Below are 13,938 nucleotides of genomic sequence, written 5' to 3'. Positions count from 1 at the left end.
ATAATTTCTTTGTTTATGACAAATGTAGTCACCCGTTTACATTAAGGCCAAAATTTACATCATCGTCATTCTGAACACATAAAATACCGCCGCGCTGTCAGTGCATTTGGTGGAAGTGCCCAACGCCAAAAGGCAACTTTTGCATTCACATGGAACGCTGTGCCGTTATTATATGCCAGCACGTGGTGCATCCACTTGATGCATGAACGGGCAGCGTGACTTAAGAACACAGCTGGACGGAACCTGTTGTTTGTGCAGGACGGCGTCAGGTTAAAACGCCCCCGTCAAAAACGTTATATAAGAAGCACAAAAATACAAAGTACAAATAAAACATGAACAAAAACTAGACTGAAACAAACCAGGTTGTTGAAAAGAACTTGGGTAAAGAACAGGGCAGGAACAACGCTAGCATGAGACATTTGGAAGACGTTGGATTTTGGTTACTAACAACACAAATTAAACCAAACAAAATATCAACGTCATTCATCATCAGTATTCTGCATCAAATTGATGTTGGCAATATATTGTCACTTCCAACTCGTCACATATTGACTTAAGTTCAGTGCACTATTCAGTGGAAGTATCATGGGTGCACTGGCGTTCTGGGATGCCATGTCAATTTAAGCCTGTGAAAGACATTGTGTCTTTTTAAAATACACTTTGTTTTCAAAGGAAATGTAAAGTTTGTGCTTGTTAGATGCATGCAGTCTTTCTAACAGGTGAAGGTCCGGAGTTTTTTGATACATCCACCACCCCTTGCACTCACCCAATGAGGACTTTTCAGCTGTGGTTTAAACCGACATTTACTGACAATGAATTTTAGTAAGCCATCACAACCTAAATTCAGTCAAATATCAACATCTAATAATGTTGGTGGCCAGCTGGGTGGGAAACACAAGAGATATGGAGACACAGTTATTTTGTGTCAAGAAACCTTTCATGTTAAAACAACATATCTTATCTTGTTTAATTAAGATGCTTTTCTTACTCAATCAAGTTAAATAGATGTTAATGAGTTAACATACAAGATAAACATCAGTCAAAGTCTAAATAGAAGACACTGCATATAAAAAAGGAGTCTGACTTGTTTAAACAAATCATTTAATGAGTTTTTGTTCTTTTAAGTGCTGCAGCAATAATTTTGAAATGTATGAGCGTTTCACAAAGGAAACTATTAGTCTGAGCATTATAATCAGTCCTTGACTTGGCTGATCTGGAAAACCTCAGTAGCTGGCAACGAAAAATCGATGCAAATGATAATTTAACACTATGCGACAAAACGCGACGTCTTGCACAACTTCAAGGACATGTCAATGCTGAAACACTTATTCTCCTCTGTAATTCTCTCTGCATTAGTGTTTGAAATTATTCACTCCTCTAACTGTGTATGAATCTGAAAACGTGTAACTGTTTACTTCCAGTTGATGACAAAATGCGGAGTGGCCATCATATGATGCATTGTAATGTGCTGCCCACCGAGGCTCTATAAAAGCATTTACTGCTCAGTAAATCTCTTTAATAGATGAAAAAGTAGGGAAAAAAATCAATACTAAAACAAATACAAATTAGTGAGTGCCTCCAAAACCACACACACACACACACACACACGCACACACACACACACACACACACACACACACACACACACACATACATTACATGCACAGTTCAAAGCTTTCTGTATTTACTGAATAAAAATAAAAGTGTAATTCATCAACACATAAAAGCATTAAAAGCTGCAGACCTGTTTGTAACTTTATGGAAGATAAATTGATAATAAAAAGCTGTGTGTATTTCTTTAGTTGTAAAAATTATGTGTTCCTCTGGCACCCAAACACACACACATTCAGCGCTTTACACACACTTTAGGCTTTTACTAGATACATTTCCGACTGCAATAGCATGCAACATGGACATGTCTTATTAAAGCAACTAATTCTGAAAAAGTCAATGTGCTGTTAAACCAAGAAAAGTTTTTTAATATAAGTTGCTACTGTGTGATGTCGCTATAGAGAAAGAATCAGGGCAACAACATCGTTAGAACTGATCCTCAAGGGACATTAAATACAGTATCCATACCAAATTTCATGGTAATTCAATACAAGTTGTTCCTTCTCGGGGAACCATGAATGTCAGTTTAAAAAAGAATATGAGTCAGAATCAAAACGGTGGACCAACTGGCTGATCAACTATTACAAGTACTATTTCCAAAATGAACACACATAACAGTACTATTTCCAGTATGAATAACAATTGTAGCATTATATCTTAAAGTGAAGAACTAATGAATTTTTACTACTGCCAAGTTGAACATCAATAGTAGTACTACTTCCAAGATGAGAAATAATAGTAGTACTATTTCCAAGATGAAGAATAATAGTAGTAGTATTTCCACGGTGAAGAATTATAGTAGTACTATTTCAAAGATGAAGAATAACAGTATTACTACTTCTCAAAAACATGGGCTGTAATCTGCTATAAAACAGAAAAAAGATGAAGTAACTATGTAAGGTTGAAGCAGTAAGTACCATGAATTAGTGCCAAAAAGGAACAAACTGGTGCATAAAATTTCACAAGAAGTCAGGAAATATCTTACGCTTACATTTGGGGAAGCAACCCCAGACCTCCCAACTTTGTATTTGTCTCCCAAAATGTTGAAACGAAACCTACGCCCTTAGTTGACATTTTCCCTTCTGTTGTGCTCCAGCACTGTAGCCTCTTCTTCCCAGAGTAGGAGTAAGACAGACAGTCTCATATATTTGGCAGCAGTATGATATGCAGTATAATGCTCACAAGATCTACAGAAGGTCTATTTGTTGGCAGACGAGATGTGGACAGGAAGTGCCTTGGTTGGACAGATCCGTCTGCATGGTTGAAATATAAAAGATGGGTGTTGCTTTTGACTGCACTGATGTGATCTTAAGCTTTGGCAATAATACACAAGATACTAAAAAACTGCAATTATTGTATAATTGCAGCAATGAAAACAGCAGTTTTAATCCATGAGGTTTTGTACAGGGCTGTCAAGAAAGTAAATTAAATGAAATGGAGACAATGACAGGGTAGAAAAAGTAATATCATAATAAGATCATAAAAGTGGACTTTCCTCTTTGATTTGACTGGTTACAATAAATTATAATGTTTATGTGACTGTGACATCAGTCCAGACAATCAAATGATGAGGTTAACTCTTTAAAACATGGGAAGAATGCAATAGGCAGCGAAAGAAGTAATTTCTCAAATTGACAAGAAATTATAAAAGGTACAAGAAAAAGACCTGAAAATGAGTCACAAAAAACAACAACAAAAAACAAAAAAAGAAAACATTGTTAAAAAAAACAAAACAAGGAAATGACTTGAGGGGTGCTTAGAGATTAAAATAAATCTGTAACATTATTTTAAATATTTAACTATGATAATTATAACATTTGTCCCTTTTAAATAATTTTCTAAATCTACTAATATCTTGAAATTTGAGGAATATTTCTTATCAAGTTGCTCATTGCTCCCCCCCCCCCCCATGTTTTTAAAGGAAATTGCACTAATTTGCTCAGAGTTTAGAGGTTTAAATACTTGTGAAAGGTGTCTGAAAGCAGCACAAGATGGGTAATGTTGCTCCAGGTTTCAAAGGGTTAAATATACCACCATTGCTTTTTATGCAGATGAGCTAGGTCATTGCTGTCTGAATAGCTAATGTATTTATTGCATTTATCAATTAAAGCCGCTCTTTGGGGAGCACAAGCAGATGGGAATACAGCTGTGTAAAGTCAGAAAATAATCTTTTTAATTATTGGTATAATCTGCAGAGCAGACAAAGGTATTGCAAAGCACACGACACATAAGACCACCCAAAACAAGCTCTAATCATGTAAATAGCTTCATTTTCTCTGTTTCACATAATGAGACTCTTTGGAGACTTTTCGGGTGTGCATTTTCACAGTTAATTTAACTGTCTTAGCTGTTGCTCATGTTCATGCACAGAGACGCACTATGTTAGTCTGAGTCACACCAAAGATAACGCTGCTCCATCACAGAGGGCCAGTTCAAGGGCGATTCAGACTCTGTTTCACCTCATTAAAATTAAGAACAAGGAAAGACCATTTAGGCACATAGATAATGAGTAATAAACAACCCACAATTTAATTATAATGTGGAATTACAATGCATGGGCAGAAACTGCATGCAAATGCAGTATTATTTAACAGTTTGAGATGTGTTTGGAGTAGCCACAAAGAGACTATATCTGGAGACAGGTTAAAAATAGGAATGCTTTGTTATCAAACAAATAAGATGCAAATCAATAATACTTTTATGACTCTATTTCACAAAGTTTACTAATGAATTACATATTTTCCTATGCCATTAAGTATGGTTTTAAGCAAGTGCTGAGGCGCCAGTGGGGACTAAGTGTGTGTGCATGTGGTCTACATGCTAATGATGAGGAAATGGCTCGGGAACTTAAAGGATTATACTGGTGTTTTTGCATGCTGTAACACATTTACTATTGTGCGTGTGCATGTGAGTGTGTATGTGTGTGTGAGTGTGCACATCTGTCTGTCTGCAGCTAATCTCGCAAACTACTGGACCAATCGGAAATCGGCTCTACTAAAAACAGCAAGCCACATTTTGGCCTTTGTCATCGCTCAAATCAAACATCGAAAAGTTTGTTTTTATTTTGAACCAAAGCATCTGCAGATTAATTCCATACCTAGTTTGTTATGGTGGTTGTTTGTTGTTTATTTGTTGTTTGTTTTTGTACGTTTGTTGTTATCTTCACTGGCATTTTGACTTAGGGGGCTTGGAAGAACAATTCCACCAGCTGCAACCCGGTTTTGTTGAGTTTTGCCTGCACAATTTTGTAGTCTTTTTTTTTTTTATTATTTGGTCATTTTATGTAATATTTGTGTTTCTACAAGTAAGTGAGTGGGCATTAACATTTTTCCTTGTGTTTTGTCTATTTGTGTTAATTGTTGTTTTGCATACTTTGTTGGGCTGTAGCCTACTGGAAATTTAAAGTCCAGTTATGAATGACACGGATCTCAGACTTTTGGTTATGTCGTAGTCATTAAAAATACATGAATCCTCATGTATTTATATTTTACATAGAGGGCCATCAAAAACAGACAAGGCAGAGTGGTTGGGATCAGCCCAGGTGGCCACCTAGCAGAGATCTGCACCTCTCTAGTTGCTGATCATTTACCAAAGATGATGTAGTGTTTATAAAATGCATTTTCCACTTTTCCAGGGAAGTTCACATTAATTTTCATTGTTTTACATTAGATGTTTAAAATTTACTTCTAAAAACATATATCTTAATATCTTAGACACATTTACTTCGTATGACATGTCGAGTGATTAAAGGGTGTAGATATGTATTGTGATTAATTGCAATAGCATGAAAATAGTGATGATCTATCACATGTAAGTCACTCAAGACTGTTTTGAATGTGTAGAGACATGTGGCTGCCTAGAGGGCCATAAAATAATCAGAGGCATGTCTACATATCTACACTGACATTATTTGAGTGTTATTGAATTAGAATATTTCTCAGTAGTCAGTTGTGGCACATCAGTGTGAACTCTTTGAAGGACTAACACTTTCATCCGTTTGGTTGGAATGATTCATTTCCCTCATTCATCATTTTTCCCTGATACTACACACATCTTCCAGTTCCTTCACAGAGCGCTGGCTCTTTGGATTCTTCCAGAAACTTCTTTGGGGAGCAGAGCTAAGACAGCCACACTGTCCCTGCTCTACCAGACTGGGGTGAAATCCACTAATCGGCTTTTGTGGCCAAACATGATAAAGCTGCAGCCAGGATCAGGCCAATTTACAGTGCGCCAGTTCTGTCTGTCCCGTGTGAGCTGCATATCCACAGAGCAGCAGCTCAGTATCGTCCTCTTAAAAAAAGATTGCATTACTATCAGGCCTGGATTGGCAGAATCATGTGGAATAAGCTTATTGTGAAGAGCCTGCCTCACTCATTTCTACAGCTGGTGGCTCAGTGGAAGCGGGGAGCTAAGATGGTGCTCTTCATACGCTGTCTCAGTGTGAGGTCTCCAGCAGCTCTGCACAGAAAAAGAGCCAAATGTATGTGTCGCAACACATCTGTGCAGATAGTGGCTGGTGATCAGACAGACAGCTGAGGACATGATAAAGAGTGCTGTGTGTGATAAAGATTACTATAAAACTACCCAGCATCCTTTGAGCCATTATTTTCTTTTGATAACAGATTTTAAAGCACCAGAAATCTATAAATTTGAGGAAAAATTAGAATCCACTTCTATATAATATGGTTTTGAGTGCCTGACAGGTCTGTCGAGATCACAATTAAAATTTAAAATCAAGTCGGACTTACAGGTCCAGTGTGTAGGATTTAGGGGCCTAGTATATTTTCTTTAGTGTATAATCCACTGCAAATAAGAATCCTTGTATTTTTGTTACCTTAGAATGAGCTGTTCATATCTACACAAGGATGTAGGGGAGCCACAGAGCCCCATGTTGCACCGCCACTAGTTTCTACAATAGTTCACAATGGACTAACTAAACACTGGCTATAAATTGGACCATTTGTGTTTTCACGTTGGCAAATATAGTTAGCAGCCCCCTCATGATTAGCCGAAAAGTGTCAGAATAACACTGATCTGTAACATGAAACTGCAATTGTGGAAGTACAGTACAGTACAGCAAACAACCTCCCTTTATAGAGTGCCCACATACATGACTGGGTAATAACTGCAGAGTGATTGAGACAGTGACACTATGCAGACCCACTTACCTCTGTTCTGATACATTGAGTGTCAACATTTTTGCAACTTGCCAGATACGTAAACTCCCAGTAATGACAGCATCGGCAGCCGGAATCGAGTCGGTTTATTTGTCCCGATTCTGGGGTGTCATTTAAGTTTCAGCTGATATGCAAACTAGATGCAGCCCAGCTTATCTCTTCTGGCATGCTGATTTTGGGCCAGTGCTAGGCCAGGTCATTTTTGACAATGGCCCAGTGATGGCATTGTCACCAGCCAGTATTGGGCCAGTTTATTCAGCCCAATTCTGGGTCATCATTCACACCGATTTTCAGTGAAATGAGGCAAGTGTGGCTCGACTTATTTTTTATGAGAGTTTGGGCCGATGCTGGGCCAGGTCATTTGGCTACCAGGGTTAACAATATTTCCTCATTATGTTAACTGTAAATGTAACGTGCTCAGTATTATGTTTTCCTCAAAAACGTATTTTCTATTTCAAATTAGGTGTATATAAAGATAATTTCTAGGAGACAGAGCTGGGTGTAGAGCAGCACACAGTCAGTGAACAAGGAATGAGTCTTTGATTTCACATGGTTGGCATTGACTTAATGAAAGAGACCTGTCTCTATCACAATAAATCATACTTGTTTGCTTCTAACAGACAACACTTTGTTGCTCAAAAGATTTCCTGCCATTTGATGAGTTTGTATTTTCAGCGTTGTACTCTGAATGTGATATCCAGTGAAATTAGCACCCCTCAAACGGTGTTGTCATGCAACATACTTAACGTTAGGTTACGTAGGTTAGGTTAAGTAAAAGATGACATACCTTAAAATAACTCAGAGTTCACTTGGTTTCACATGTATATAAACCCAAGTCTCCTGGGGGAGAGTCCTGTGTTTGTTTGACCCGTACACCTTTCCAACTTTACTTGCATCAGCGCAATCTTCACATGTTCGCAGCCTTCCCGATTATGTGGGATAAACATGACTTACTGATTCACGATTGCGTCAGTTATATATTAATTCTCGTGCATTAATTTCTGTAGGTATACATACAAACAGTGCATGAGAATTGCCTATACACAGTCCTGGATCTGGGCTGGTTGTGGCTGTGAGACTTGACTCCCTGAAGATTTGAGTCATTGCAGCAAAAACATATACTGCAACAATAAGATGAATTAGTGAGCGAAAAGCAGGCCTTGAAAAGCCGCACACATTGAACATTTTATTATGAAGCCTCTGCAGTGGAGGACCTTGGTCTCAATTATGTAAAAACACCATTAACACAGCTCTGAAAAGAAAATACCCAAACTCTGTGTCACTTTAATCATCATTATTCAGATACCTGAAGGACTTCTGGGCAGCCAGGCAAGGCTTTTCCTCCATATCAAGATGAGCGAACGTGCGCTCCCTCTGAGAGTCAGCTGTGATTCTTTAACACTTCATTATCATGTCCAACACCTGACTTCTTTTAATACTCACAGATGAGACAAATTCCTTATCAAAGGCAATTATGTACCTGGGAAGGTTTCAGTTACCTAGGGCAGCATGTTATGTAACACAGTGTGAGAATAAGCTAGTGCAGGGATGTACCCGGTGTTTTAATCAAGAGAGAACTCTTGGTATCCAAAAAACCCCTCCAGCAACAGCATACTAGAAAATACACGGAGGAAAGGACAACAAATTATATTATAACACCTTTGGGAACAGCAGCAGAAGGTGTAGATCAACACCGAAGAGAAGCTCTTTATTTGGCTCTCAGACTGATTAATAGTCGCAGAATATTTAAAATCTAGACGGATTTAGGAGCACCATTAATCACAGGTTTTATTGTGGCTCCTAAATCAAGAGGGGCAATTCTGAGCTCAAGTAATTTTTAGAATATTGCTATCATTATTTTTGAATAGTTCCTATTTTTTCCCCAAAAGCCCTTTTATAGAGAGCGGTTATCTACTTACAGTAGCTGGAGTGCACACTGGAGCATCTCAGGTGTTTAGATGCAGGTAAAGGGCAGAAGGGGCCTGCTCTGACTTAGATAAGGAGATGATTCAACAAGTATTCGCTACGACAATAAACCTGCACCTCCAGAATAATAAGAACGGTGTCATTATTGTTGCATTTTGCCCTTTCATGACATTGGTTTAGGCAAAGGTCATCACAGGTTTTGAATTTAGAGCCGTAGGTTATATTACAACATTTGGGAGGGCAGATGAAATGGAGGGTTTAGGGGTTCTCCGACAGAAAATGTTGAGCATCAAACATTTAAGAGGACACTTCATTGGTTCAGTGGTAAACTTTCCTCAATCTAACCAGTGCCTAGATGTACCTCATACCCCCCCAGCTCCCAGGTTGTTGCTTGAACAACAGGCTGTACTGTACTGCATTTTCTTGTTGCCTCCCACTGTGGACTCAATGAGTATAGAGTTGGATCAAGAGACTTGGGACTTAGTTTTATGTGAGGGCCTTCTTTATATCGGTGAAATACTTAATTACAGGTCCAATGTGGAAGATTTAGGGAGATCCCGTGGCATGTAGCTGTGAGGATTGTTGCAAACTGCAAGCAGCTGAAACATCTACTGGTTAGATTTCCTTCTGTCTTCACTGTTCAGGAGGTTTTTTTCTAACCAGAAACCAAATTATCTGCAGAGGTCTCTTCCTCTCCAAACAAACAGACCACGTGATTAAAACTGGTAAAAACACTTAATAACGCAGTTTCAATTATTGACGCTGTCTCAGAGGGGCCGCTAGCCCAGCGCGTGCTAATGTGTGCTCACCTTTTTCTTGATCCGTATCTTTAGGAGGTTTCTGCCAGGAGCTGAATTATCCACAGATGTCTCTTCCTCCCCATACAAATGGTCCTGGGGATTTAAACCTGTAAAAACAGAACACAACAAAAATCAGTGATATTCTGAAGCTACTCATCACAGAGAGGCAGCAAACTACAGTGATGCAAAAACACAAATGGCCCTGTCTAGAGCCGGTGTTTGGTTTGTACGTTCTGGGCTACTGTAGAAACATGATGGTACAACATGGTGATCTCTGTAGATGAGGACATGCTCCCTGTGTAGATATTATTGGCTCATTCTAACGTAACAAAAACATGAGCATTGTATTTTCAGGTGATTATACACAAAAGAAAACATACTCATTATATTATTTTCCATTTCTGCCAATAAATCCCCCTAAATCCTATCCACCTAACCTTTAATTTTTTGCATTCTGGCAAACTTTTAAGCACCAATTTGTGCCTTTTCTGCATTAGTCTGGTGTAAATACCTTTAAATCTGTCAAAATCGAATTCCTCTTGGGGCAGGGGTGACGGGCAGTGGTGCAAATGCACATGTCCTAAATATTGAGGGGGATGTGTCTCTTGTGTCCCACCCAAAATCTACACCTACATTTGTATTTATATAAGAGATGAACTTAATGTCTTTGAGCAGGGTCGCAGGGACATATCTATTTAAAACCTTGTTGAAGGAGTTAATCATTATTAGAAAGACAGAAAGGAAGAAACAAGGAAACAAAGAAAGAGCAAAATAAGAAAAAAGAAAACAATGAAAGAAAAGAAAAGAAAAAACAAAGGAAGAAAAGAAAGACAGGAGAAGGCTGTCTGAGATGTGAACAGAAGGACAGCACCGTGGCTCTGACATCATTTTCAGATGGTGTGCCAGCTCTGCTGCCATGCACAGATTTCTGCCTGGCCCTGGAGCTCAAACATCACATGTGTAGATGCAAGGACCCCGTGCCCTGTGGGTAAATACACTGTAAGACCAGACTGCACCTTAATATCCACAACACATCGAGTAATATCCGCTCTCTGGTCTGCTGGGAAAATAACTGTGTTGACTCTCCACTTTTGAATTGGCTGCAAGTTTGTGCTTTTTTTTCCTTCTTTACTGTACAAGGTTAAGTGCTGTATACTGATAACTGCCTGTTTAATAAACAGTGCAACACAAAATGCCAATTTCATCATCTTGATGTTTAGTCACTGGTGAGATAAAAAGAGTAATTGAACTGATAAAACTTTCATAAGGCAGATTCTAGCCATTGCAATTTTGTGTAATGTGCTAAATCAAATAAACGGTGGATGCAGCTTTGTTTTTTTTCTTCAGCAGTGGCAGTTATAAAGTAATGCTGCTTGGCAAGTGATTCTGCCTTCTGTCTTTATACACGCTGGCATCACACATTTAATTACCCTAAATAACCACAAATTTCACACACTTAAGACTTTGCAAGCTTACTATATAATAACAATCAAATGAAAAATCATGTTAACCATTAACATTTGTGTCTCTTTTCTTTCCTACTTAGCCAGTTTTATGTAATCTGTCAATTCCCATTCCTGTTTTCTTCTAAATAACACTTTTCCTGTCATCCAAGTTCCTCTCTTTCCCCCCTCCATGCCAACTTTAATGATCTCCTTCAGTCTTTTTGCCCCGTGCCCTCTTGCCTCTCCCTCCCATTCACAAAGACAGGTCCAGGCTCAGGGGTGTCCTCTTTGTCATTGGCAGTGATGACCTCCCCATCTCCCCCCCTGGCACCGGGTCAATTATTCACTGCGCGGGAACTACACCTGTGTCCCTCGTGAATCTCCCCGACAACCAGCCGCCAGAAAAAAATGAGTCTATTACCATGGTGGTGCCAGGTGATGGATTTCATGTTCGCTAGTGGAGCGCAGGTAAAAACCTGGGGAAGCCAGTGAAGGTGACCTTCACAGCTAAGGCATCTTTACCGGTCGTGCGTGCAAACATACAGACTCCCATGAGGAAGTATCAAAGGCAGGAGTGGAGCATCGGTTACTATGTTGGACTTGTTTGTTTGTTGTGGGTTATTGTTGTGTGTGCTGTAAACCTGAACGACCTTGAGCTCCGAATTCTTCCACAAGACGTTCCCTTGTGGAATATAATGCTTGTGTAATATCTATTAGGTCGGTAAAAACATACTTTGCTGGCTTTTTGCATGTGGCATATTTGAACTGTGACATAATATAACTTGTATCACATTCATATTTAACCTTCACTGTATAGTATAGTTCAGCCTTACATGATAAAAGCTTTATAATCATCATAAAAGGCTATTATTACCAGTTACATTTTATTTTAAAGCTGGGGTCTGCTAGCAGTGAAGTATCATCACCTTTCACAACCCATTCCTAATACCCACTAGTGAGGTGGCATCTGCAGTGCTCAAGGCAGGATGGCAGCCATGCAGGATAGCACCAAAGCAAGCTGTTAGGCCTGCTGTCTCCTAATCCATTCCAGTGTGGCAGCACAGTCAGTGAACCCCATGCAAGCAGCACTTCAGGTCAACAGATATGGTCAATACATGTGGTCAGAACATGTGGTCAGGACAACAGTCCTATTGGACCATGACTAACAGACTTTGTGATAGGCTGTTTGGTGTGTACCACTCTTTTCTTTAACTGTGTGTGTGTTTGGCCGCCTCCCTGCCTGCTCGTCTGTAGCTATACCCAACCAGCTCGCCAGAAAAAATGTTGGCGCTGGCATTGCACACAATGCATACATTACATCTGCACCTTATCATGTAGTGGATATGTCAAAACTTTATGTTGTTAGAACACTGTGGTTAACGCATGGTTAGGAGTAGGCACAAAAAACACTTGGTTATGGTTAAGAAAAGATCATGTCTTGGTTTAAAATACCTGGCTTAGGGGGCACTATCCCTGCAGGAACAGCAGCAAAGTCTCTGTAAAAACATCTGCTTTTGTGCCACTGTCCAGACAGGAAAAACAGCCATGTTATTGCTAAAAAACAAGAACAACAAAAAACATCTGCTTTTAATGCAATTATCTTGACAGGAAAAGCAGCAATAAAATAACCACCTTCATGCCACTATCCCAGCAGAAAAAGCAGTGATGTCTCTGCAAAAAACAACCACTTTTATGTCTCTCTCCCAGCAGGCAAAACAGTGTCTTGGTAGAAAAACAACCACTTTTTGTATCACTACTCTGACAGTAAAGCAGCAATGTTTCTGCAAAAAAAAAAACAACTATCTACTATTTTGTGCCACTATCCCAACAGAAACAGCAGCAAAAAAAAAGTTTAAAAAAACCCCCAACTGCTTTACATGCCACTATTCTGGCAGTAAAAGCAGTGATGTCTAAAAAACACTGCTTTTCTTGTTTAATTATGACAGGAAAAGCAGTGATGTCTCTGCAAAAAAATATGCTTTTTATGCCACTATCCCGGCAGGATAAGCGGCCTTTAATGCCTAAAAATTCACCAGAAACACAGCAAACATTTTCACAACCTTTTTTGTTGTTAGTTGGTCAAGAACAGCAGTCTACAGCTTGGCAACTGCTTACTAAGTGTCACATCATACACTATCTCCTGCACACCCAAATGACAAAGTCAGCTCAAATTCAACATCACTTTAAAAACATTGACATGATACATATGAAAAATGCAAATGAAGCATATTCCTGGTTTGCAGAAACTGCACACTGCGACTAGGCTGCTATACCTCCTTGTGTGTACATTTTAGCTTTGTATATCCTTTTGTCTTTGTGCACTCGTGCAGGTCCAAATGCAGCATGTTGCCAGTAGACTTGGCTGCACATACAGGAGACAGGTGAGACATGTAGCGGGGGACAGGCAGGTTTTTGGAGCAGCTTCACCTCTCCGTAACTTTGGACCGTTGATGTGTCTGTCTTAATACCAGCGTTTGTCAGCTGTCCTCAGCATGCAGAGGCAGTGGAGTGTACAGCTCCAGTCTGCCCATCCTCGGCCCCACTCGCTTCCCAGTCGCTCCCGGGCCCGCCAACCAGGCCAGACATGGCACAAGACAGACGACAAGCACCACACGACTCAGGCTTGGTCACCCGGCTGTTGCTTTTTGTTCAAAAATTAAAAGTGCTCTAGCTTTTTGTTAAAAAAAGAAAAGTATTTACTTCTGATGATATCACTTTCATTCCAAATGATTTGATAAGTCAGCTGTATATTTTAAGGTTTCATAGAGTGATAGAATGATTGAGGAGATGGCTTATACTGTGGGGTCAGAACACAAATTATTCCATAAAGTGGTCAGTTTGGAACTTCTTGTGGAAATGACACCACCGAGTTATGAACCACACATACCGGGGGTTAAGAAACACAACTGTGAAACATTTATAGTATGCTTAGTGTTTTATGGGAGGTTTTATTGCCCATCTGCCATGGGCACAGTTGTA

At 39.4% G+C, this 13,938-nt stretch overlaps 1 long non-coding RNA gene across 1 annotated transcript in view; it reads right to left on the bottom strand.

The window, feature by feature from the left end:
• LOC121959610 (uncharacterized) overlaps nt 1-13,938 on the bottom strand; it is a 104,637-nt gene that overhangs the window by 10,612 nt on the left and 80,087 nt on the right. Inside the window, exon 14 of the long non-coding RNA XR_015775224.1 lies at nt 9,524-9,621. This is a non-coding gene — a long non-coding RNA (uncharacterized LOC121959610). The remainder of the gene's footprint in view (nt 1-9,523; nt 9,622-13,938) is intronic.

Source organism: Plectropomus leopardus, chromosome 20 (genome assembly GCF_026936395.1).
Source record: "Plectropomus leopardus strain MGB_pleo_1.0 chromosome 20, ASM2693639v1, whole genome shotgun sequence".
Lineage (NCBI taxonomy): Eukaryota > Metazoa > Chordata > Actinopteri > Perciformes > Serranidae > Plectropomus > Plectropomus leopardus.
The sequence above is the reverse complement of the archived record's forward strand: the minus strand, read 5'-3'. Positions and strand labels throughout refer to the sequence as shown.